Consider the following 9381-nt stretch of genomic DNA (forward strand, 5'->3'; position numbering starts at 1 on the left):
TTCCTGGTACCAGAAAAAAACAGCAACAAAAAAAACCAAAAAAACAAATTCTTCAGCCTCTTGTATGCAAGGTCCTTTGGATATATGTGACTTTGTTCCAGTTTGTTTGGAAGAAATTTCTAAGGCTTAGATAAGCTAGGCTGTGTTTAAAGATCTCTGTTGTGCTTTGCATGGGAATGCAAAGCACTACACTGCAGAGCTTTCATGAGATTTTTGTTTACTTGTGACAGAGAGAACAATGGTTTTGCGTCTGTGTGGTATGACATGATCTATATAACTGAATATGTTCTTGAAAGCAACTGTCCTCAAAACTCCTGGGAATAATTTTGGCAACGATGTCTGTGACCATTTTATTGTTGTCCATTTGAGCTCATGTTTGTTGATGAATTCACTTTTGGGTTCTGTGTGTTTCAATTGTATATTTTATCTTGTTTTGAGAAAAGGCCCACATTCACCACCTTCACCAGCGGAGTCACCTGGCCCACACCACACAGCAGTAGAGACCCTGTGCACTTGCCAACCATGCTGCCCCCTTGGTGGGTACCACTGAGTCTTCCCAGGGCTCAGACCCCACTTCAGTTTGGCTGACAGTGCTGGGATTTCTGGACTAGTTTGTGAGCTGTGTGTTGTCTTATTTTTCCAGAGAATTAGTATGAGCCCTTTGCTCCAGCCACTTCAGTATCTAACTTTGCTTGTTTTTTCTTCTGTCCTTTCTTTTTCTCCCATTATTAAACCGTGCCCTCTTTTAGAAATTGTATGTGAAACTCATGAGAAAGATGCCAAAGATAAGAGACACCTAATCCTCCAACGCCACAGGTTGGAGGTGTCGGGGGAGTTCCCCAGAATGCAGTTGGGATGGGTCCAGGAGACAGCCTCCAGGTTGCTCCACCTGGCTAGCAAAGAAATGCAAGTATATACCAATACTAAAAGCAAAACCAGCTGCATGTATGGAAACTAATGTGGAAGGTGTGCACAGGAAGTGCAGAGTAGTGCCGGTAGAAATACAAGGGCGGCACAAACAGGAGGGAGTGGTACTGGGATGGAGGAGGAACAGGGAGGTGACATAAATCAGGCTTTTGGATTTAAATGATGTGCACCCAGCCACAGGTTCCTCTCAATCAGTATCTCTGAATATGACGGACAGAAATGATGAACAGTGGACAGGTCACCCCAGGGGCATCCAGTATGCATGACTCCCACACTTCACTCTGTTTTCATCCAATGTACGACATGCAGTCCTTGTGTACGATCTGTTAATGAAGTGTAAGAGGGGAAGTTTTGTCAAGCTATGGGATCTAAAATGTATGTACTGTGGCCCAGAGACGTAAACATTTCTGGGGCTTTATTCTTCCTATTTCTACTTCTTGTAGGACGGTGGAAGCAGGATTGGCCTTGGGGTGTTGCCTAAATTCAGGTGGACGAAGGGGGCATGACCCAGAGCCCCAGATGTACTATCTGTATCATAAGGAAGTCTCCAACCACGTACCTCAAGCCTTCACTCATCCCGAAAGTCATGTATTAGGGTTGACTGCCCCAGGTTTGGAGTTCACTACAATTCTGACAAAGGTGCAGAATAAGTGCAAGACATAGTGGGAAGAACTGAACTTGGGGTGAAATGTGAAGTGACTCCCATAAGCAATAGATTAAATTAATACAAAATGCAAGTCAACCAGCCAGCATAAAAAGTTTCCATTTTCAAGAGAAAAGGAATAAATGTGAAAAACAAACATCCCAGAAAGGAGAGATTGTTAAAGTCAACATTTTACATCCTGTCGCACCCAGTGGGTGAGTCCCTTACCAGCAGGCACGAGGAAAACCACAGAACAAAACCATGTCACCTGCCTACCCATACCGAGAAACAGAGAAGCACGACACTCTTTCCCCTGCAAACTCCTCAAGGCAGCAAAGCCCTCCCTCCTCTCTCAACCCTTTGTTCTAACCTTGCTTCCTTCTGATTCCACTCTCTGAACTCAGCCTCTCCCCGTGAATAAGTGAGGAAACAGCCATGGTTGCTCAGACCGAGGTTTCTCATTTGGTCTCTCTCTCCTCCATCCCTTTAACATGCATAATGCCTGAAACGCAGGGTAGGACCACCCCCTTAGAGGGACTTCAAGCCCTGTCTTGAGTCCCTAGTGCCTTAAACAGGCCACCCTGGGACTTTGACAATTAGACCTTGCCCCAGACACTCCCCCCCCCAGCTTCAGATTAGGTAAGACTTCTCCCTGTCCCCTCTCCATGCCTGTGAGACCTTTCCCATTGTCTCCAGCGCCCTCCTTGTTGCCCGCGTGGCCTCTGCTGCATGGGGTGGGAGGATATAGAGTCCAGTATGAGCCCAGGTTGTGCGCCCCTACCACAGAACGTTTCCTTCACCCAGTGCCCTTCTCCCCACCACCACCAATCACCTTGAGACACAACACCCAGCCTCAGTCACCCTGCCTATGCACCAGTCCTGGACTAAGGGTCCCAGTCCACACAACCCTGGCACCAAGTGCCTGCCCCAGCAAGCCTGGCCCTCCTCACCCTGAGCTCACTCACCAGCCTCACAGCCCTGGAAGCAGGGCATAGCAGGTACACAGTACCACCATAGATGCCAAGGTCCACACTGCACTTATGTGCAGAATGAGGCCACACCAACTACATGCACAGCCACCAGTAAGCCTCCCACAATGCCTGAATGCAAAGCCCTCCCTTCATGTGAAGGCACCTGAGTCCAAACTAGGTAAGGAAAATATGGGCCTGTGCTACCTCATCCCACCCTGTGCATCTGGACCCCTGGACACAGTAGACCACTGCCCTGGGCATGCGGGTGCTGCATACCTAGCCATGGCACTGTCTGGTCAACCCATGCTGTGCCACTGCACCCTCCTTGGGGCTGCCATAGAGTGGCTGCCTGGTTCAGCAAGTCAGTTGGTCTGTGTTCAGCCCAGTCCCACCTAGGGCTCTCCTTGAAAGCCCGATGCCAATCATAGAACCATAGGTGCAACCCATGGGGCTCAGGCTGACCAGTTTGCATGCTGCTCCTCTACTCTCCCTCATTTGCTCTCCTAACCCCCACTCCATCACTCTGCCACACACCCAGTGCAGACTACATAGAGTTCCCTTGCACTCTGCACCTCTATACCTGCACACAAAGTGGCAGGAATAAAAGACATGGTTCTCTCTCTGTCAGATCTCTCCCAGGTCAGCCAGCATCTGACCTCTTTCTCTTCAGACTCTTAAAGCCATGGTTTTTCTCCAATTTACAGAAAGTTAACTTAAAACCTCTTGACTGAAGACCACCCTTCCTTCCAGGAGGTTAAATTAACAAAGTTTATAACTGTTTGCCTTCATAAGGGAACAACTATTAACAAAGGATGTACACTTGTGCTTTACATATGCTAAGACATATAACATCTTCTCTTCTGGGTGCTCAACAACTAAAGTTTACAGACCAGAACTAGAGAAATATCTGGGCTACAAAATAGCCAATATTTTGGTTTTGACCCTCCAAGGTCAGCAGAGAGCCAGGACATGAGAGAACCTTTTCTACAGGATCTTACAACTTTGGTGAGTCACCCAATCTCCTGAACAGGAAGATTGCTGGACCCAAGAGGACAGGGATCAACAAATATACAGTGTGCCAAAAGAGGGTCACCAGAGAGAAAAGACTCTCCCATGCTTTCACAGAAATCAACATGGTCAAGCAAGATTGTGACCTATCCTTACAGCTGACACTGCCGAGGAGCTGAGAGTCTGTATACATGGCTCTAAAAGTAATGCCTGAGGAGGCTTACCTGACCTTGATAGACAACAAGAAGTCAATTTTGATTAACAAATGTCCCGTTTGTTGTTTGCCAAAGGTCTCATTTTAACTTGATCTCAAACACCCAGCAGAAAAGTATGATCAAAGAAGATAGATAAACTATTGTCGTCTGTTCATACACCCTCCAAAGTAGCAATAATGCACTGTACAGGACACCTCAGTGGTTCTCTCTGTCACCTAAAAAAATAAAATGAAATCAATGAGACAAGCCATCCTCCAAAATCTGATGGCCTTAGATATCCTAACTGCAGGACAAGGTCATACTTGCACAGTTATACAGGCTAATGTTGTGTGTACATTCCTAATACTTTTACTAATATCTGGATGACTGTTCAAGGTATTAGATGATAGGTTAATGTCACATCAGTTTCAAAAACTCTCTGTACCTTTTCATTGCTGGCTTTTCCTGGTAAAAATATTGCTGAGAGGGAATACAGCTCAGCAGTACAGCACCTGCTTGGTAAGCACAAAGTAGTGAGTTCAATTTAAAAAAAAAAAAAAAAAACATATATATACTTGTGTTATATTCAAAATAGCCTTCTTATATCAATATGTAATACAATAAGCATTGTTAATTCCCTACCACTCTGTTTGAAACTCTGTAATGTCTGTACTGATCCTATGCTATTTTGTAAAATGTTGTCAGTCTGTTAGTATTTTCCTCCTTTTATTTCTAAATAAAAAAAAAAAATAGCCTTCTTGATTGTGCTGTTTGGCTTGTTTCCTCCAGATTTAAAGCCATATGCCTACTCAAGATGAGAACACCTGATGTCTATCTCTAGAGGGGAGCTCTTTAACAGGGTAAAAAATGCTCCAAGTATTTCCAACTAGCTCTTAGATATTTTCTCATTCTCTCTCAAAAAATTAAAAAAACAATGCTTTACACCTCTTATTAGTCTCTACCAAGGCTTCCTTCTTCAGATATCACTATCACAGCTCAAATCAACTTTAACTTATTCTGGGGGTCCCCAAAGAACCCATACTGGCTCCTTCCCAGATCTTCTTGTCTTTACCACTGAAGACTAAAGATACCCAAGGGCTTTAGAGGTCCCTGGGATGTCTCAGTTGCTGAACCCTGGGTAACGCTTGCAGTGGAGGGTGAGTTCAGCCCTTTTTAAATCTATACAGGTGCTTGCCAGTCTACTTTGCTTTCCTTCCAAGGACCAACCTCCTTGGCCTCAATTACTGTTGTAAGCATTAACAGTAAAGTCTCTAGACTCTTAAATCCTCCAATGGGTGCCAACTGGGTCAACACCTTTTCCCACACTCATTTTTAGTCATCCTCACCTATTCTGCTCCTCTTCTAGGGCAGGAGCCCTTAATCCCATTGGCAGCTACTCTGACCACCCCAGGAAGCAACCAACACCTATAGTCACCCTAATGACTCCTTCCCTGATTCCCCCCATGGCTCCCATCATCTTCCTTCATTTCAATTCCTTCAAGTCTTCCTTCATTTCAATTCCACTTCTAACCCATCACTTGCTTTGTTCCAACAACTACTTACCATCTTTCCTGAGCTTTACCACTCCTACCCTTCCCAGCAACAATATCCCATCCCTGACCCAGTGTTTCAGGGACTGCAGGCTATTATTTCTGGCCTATTGCAACACTGTCTCTGAAACCCCATTGGTGCCCATTACAAACTCCCATTCTCCTGGTACAAAAGTGTTATGGTTTATGTCTGTGTGTCCCCCCAAAGCCTCCTGTGGCCCTGGGGCAGGCTATTAGAGTTTGAATATGGGTGTGAGAGCTACACCCACCCTGGGGTGGATAGTTTACATATGTGAGGGAGAGGAAAAAGAGTGCTTGGGGCATTCCTCCCCCATTCCGCCCCGGTGTAAGTGAGTTGTTGCTTAGCTGTGGCTGCCGCCCTGAGATGCAGCCCTCTGCCACGTGCCACTCTGCCTTATAATCGCCAAGTACAAATTGAAACTTCCACGAACTGTAAGCAAAATAAACCTTTCCTTCCTTAATTTTGGGCGTCAGGTATTTTGTCCCAGCAGCGAGAAAAAAGTAACCAAGACAAAAAGGAAGATGGCTCTTACGGACTGGTGCAAGGACCCCAGGCTATCAACCAGATTGTCTTCCCATACACCTCATGGTGCTGACACCCTTAGCAGCAAACAACAACTCCTCTCCTTTCTCTGTATAATGGGAGCCACTATGCCTCTGAGTTCCTGGCTTACTCTCCTCATTAAATCCCTCCACACACTCATAAAGGGAGACCCCCTCAATCCTTAGATCACAAGACCTCTCCCCACATGCTTTTTCACACATTAAAAGAGGCCCTATTACTCCTAGAAATGCTGAAAAGCACGAGCCATGCTCTACTCACTCTCTACTAATCCCTTAATCCTCAGGGACTCACGTCTCTCTCTCATTTCTCACAGTTCTCCCCGCTGCTCCCTTGCCCTTCCACTGGGACACAGATAGATCTGTCCTACATTCCATGCTGTTTAAACCCAGAGCTGGTCATGGAAACACCTTCTGGGAAGATCTGCCCTCTTTTGGTGTTTGCTTACCTGGAGGGATACCTACCCTGGACATTCCCCACACTCCGTTATGATCCAGAGTTCTAACTGCAGACATCTGTTGTGGACCTTATTGCCACACTCATTTTCACACACAGGTGTGAAAATTACCTCTTTCATTGCTCTCTGTAAGAAATTTTCCTTCTTCTATTCCCCCATTCTTTCTCACAGCCTACCTCCTCAAAAATCTAAAACCTCCACACCTCCCTACCAGTATCAATCATTAAAAACAGAGAGAGATGACAGACCCTTCAAGGCCCACCTCACTAAACTCACACTCCATCTCCATAAAGACGACATTTCCCTACTCCTGATCACTCTCCCTTGCATTTAAACTACTCCCTGGGGACCTAGGAGATACAGTCCCATTAGAGCTTTTTTATGGTAATACCTTTCTGTGTGGGCCAAACCTCAACCCAGGGGATACCTCATTAGAGACTATCTCCCAGTTCTGCAACAGGTCCAAAAGGAGCTATGACACACTGCCAACCTTCTCTTGCCTTCTCCTGACACCCAGCCTTTTGAAGATAGCCTGACTAACAGATGGATTTTACTTAAAAATATAAACCCCTGGTTGCTACAGCCCAAGTGCATGGGGCCTTTCCTGGTCATCTACAGTACCCTGATGAGGGTCCATCAAAGAGATCCTCCCCACTGGGTACATCACTCCCAAGTGAAGCTGTGTCCTGCTGATAATTCGCCTGACTACTCTTGTCAAAGTCGAAAGTGATTTTCTCTACTTCCCTCAGGCTGACCCACATTAAAAAGACCCCTGAATGCCCTGCCCATGCCTGTTCTGCCACTTCATACACTTCCTTAATTTCATCCACCTTGACCTTTCTTGGTTCTATGCCATGTCTCTCACGTTAGAGTCATTGCTTCTGTGGGTAAAGGATCTCTTCTTTCAAGAACCTGTGTGACTTCTCCCCAGATGGGGTCATAGTATCATCCTCTTCCTTGCACTTCCCTGTACACCTATCCCTTCTGTTCCTTCCACCACTGTGGCAGCACTGTCACTCCTCTTGATGATCCCTCATCATCTCTATAGGAACCTGCAGTTAACTCACTCCCTGGTAAGCCAGTCCAATCTTCCTTAGCCAAAATTACTGGTTTATACCTCCATATCTTCACCCACTTATACAGCTACTCCACTTCTTCCCCAGGTCTGGATCATTACTCACATACCACCTCACATACCACCCCCATAACATCCTGTCCCCCAAGAACTTTCTCCCAATTAATGTGCCCACACCATGCACAAGTCCCACATGAGAAGCCATGAAACACAGCACCCATTTCCCCTACTCTTTTTCTTTTTCTTTTTCATACTGGAAATTGAACTCAGGACCTTGTGCCTGCCAGGCACATACTTGTACCACTTAACTACATCCCTAGCACCCTACAGTTTTTCTCTATAACAACAAAGACATTGGAATATCATGCCTGAAAGGTGAGCCCATTACCCACAAGGACAGCAGGAATCCACAGAAGAATAAGGCCATGTCCATCCTCAAAAATGCAACCACACTTGCATCTGCCCCACCTCTTCACTATCTCTGCCTCAAATTCCTCAAGGTAGCAAATTCCTCCCCATTCCCTTAAATCCTTTGTTCTACCCTCACTACCTGCTCTTCCACTCTCCAAACTCAGCCCACTCCCACTAGAGTGAATAAACAGCCATGATTGCATATACAGAGTTTTCTCAGCTGGTCTCTATCCCCTCTGCACCTCTAACACACACCCCAACTGCCCATACCCTTAATAACTATGATGCCTCTGCACCTAATAAAAATGGGGAAATGCGGCAAAATATGCCTGAATTTGTGGCTCGCTCTGTGGGGAACATTTGATGTCCTGAGGTTTTAGTACTACAGTAAACTAGAGGACTTGGGTGACTGAGCAAAGGATAAAGTATATTTAGTCTTCTTCTGAGCTGAGCCTAAGTGATGATGCAATAGGCAACGTTTGCAATTTGAAGGCAAGCTCCTTCTGCAAAGACTGAAACCCATCATGAACAAAAAGCGGAAGGAAAAGCCTCAGAAAGCTCAAGAAATGTTTTCCCACAGTACGTGGGTGCAGATAGTGTTCTCTGCCTTTCAGATGTAAACATTCTACCTTACTCCAAAAGTCATATCTGGAAGGCAAGAATGAATAAAGTGGGGTAGAAAGAAAATACAGCACATAGTCATTTTTAAATTGTACTTTTAAGAAAAACTGCCACTTCAGAACACCAAACTTGCTCAGGCCCATTTGTGGGGAGACACTGGCCAAAGGAGCAACAAACCTGAAGGCAATAAGGAAGGGACTTGGGGGAGCAACAGCACCCAAGCTACTAGAATGCACAGTTTGAGTTCAGAGCAGAATGGGTAGGACAGCAGTCAGCAGAATTAGGAGCAAGTGACTGTGGGAGATGCTGGCCATTGTTCCTCTCTGTCCAATAGGTTTGCCTAAATGAGATCGACATGTGTTATGGAACATTCCATCCCGTTCCGCCACTGTCCTCTGACATAAGCTCCTATACAACATGCTGCTGTTATGGTTTGTATCTAAATGTCCTCCCAAAGCCTCATGCAGTCGTATCGTGTTTTTGAAGGTGGCTGAATCTAGAATGTGTGACTGTTTCATAGTGCATTGCTGGGATTAAGGGTGCTGGGATTATGAGTGGGTGGTGACTGGAACAGTCCGCTGATTGGATCAGCACTGCCTAATCAGGGAAAACTGGATACAATGTAAAAGACAGAAGGAGGCTTGTCCTTTGAGCATGGTGTCCCATGCCTGTAATCCTAGCACTCAGTAGGCTGAGGCAGGAGGATCACTAGGAGTTCAAAGCCAGCCTGAGCTACATAGTGAGTTCAAGGCAACCTGAACTAAATAGGGAGATCCTGTCTTGAAAAAAATCTCTCTCCTTTGTTGCTTTTGCTGTCTTCTCCCATCATGAATAGTTGCCCCTGTGCCTTAGAACCAGAGGATTATGGACTGAAGCTTCTACAAACTTTAGGCTGAATGAACTCTTCTGCTTTTCACATTGAGGGTCAGGTATTCTGTGTC

Source organism: Chinchilla lanigera, unplaced genomic scaffold (assembly GCF_000276665.1).
Source record: "Chinchilla lanigera isolate Chin_1 unplaced genomic scaffold, ChiLan1.0 scaffold00012, whole genome shotgun sequence".
NCBI lineage: Eukaryota > Metazoa > Chordata > Mammalia > Rodentia > Chinchillidae > Chinchilla > Chinchilla lanigera.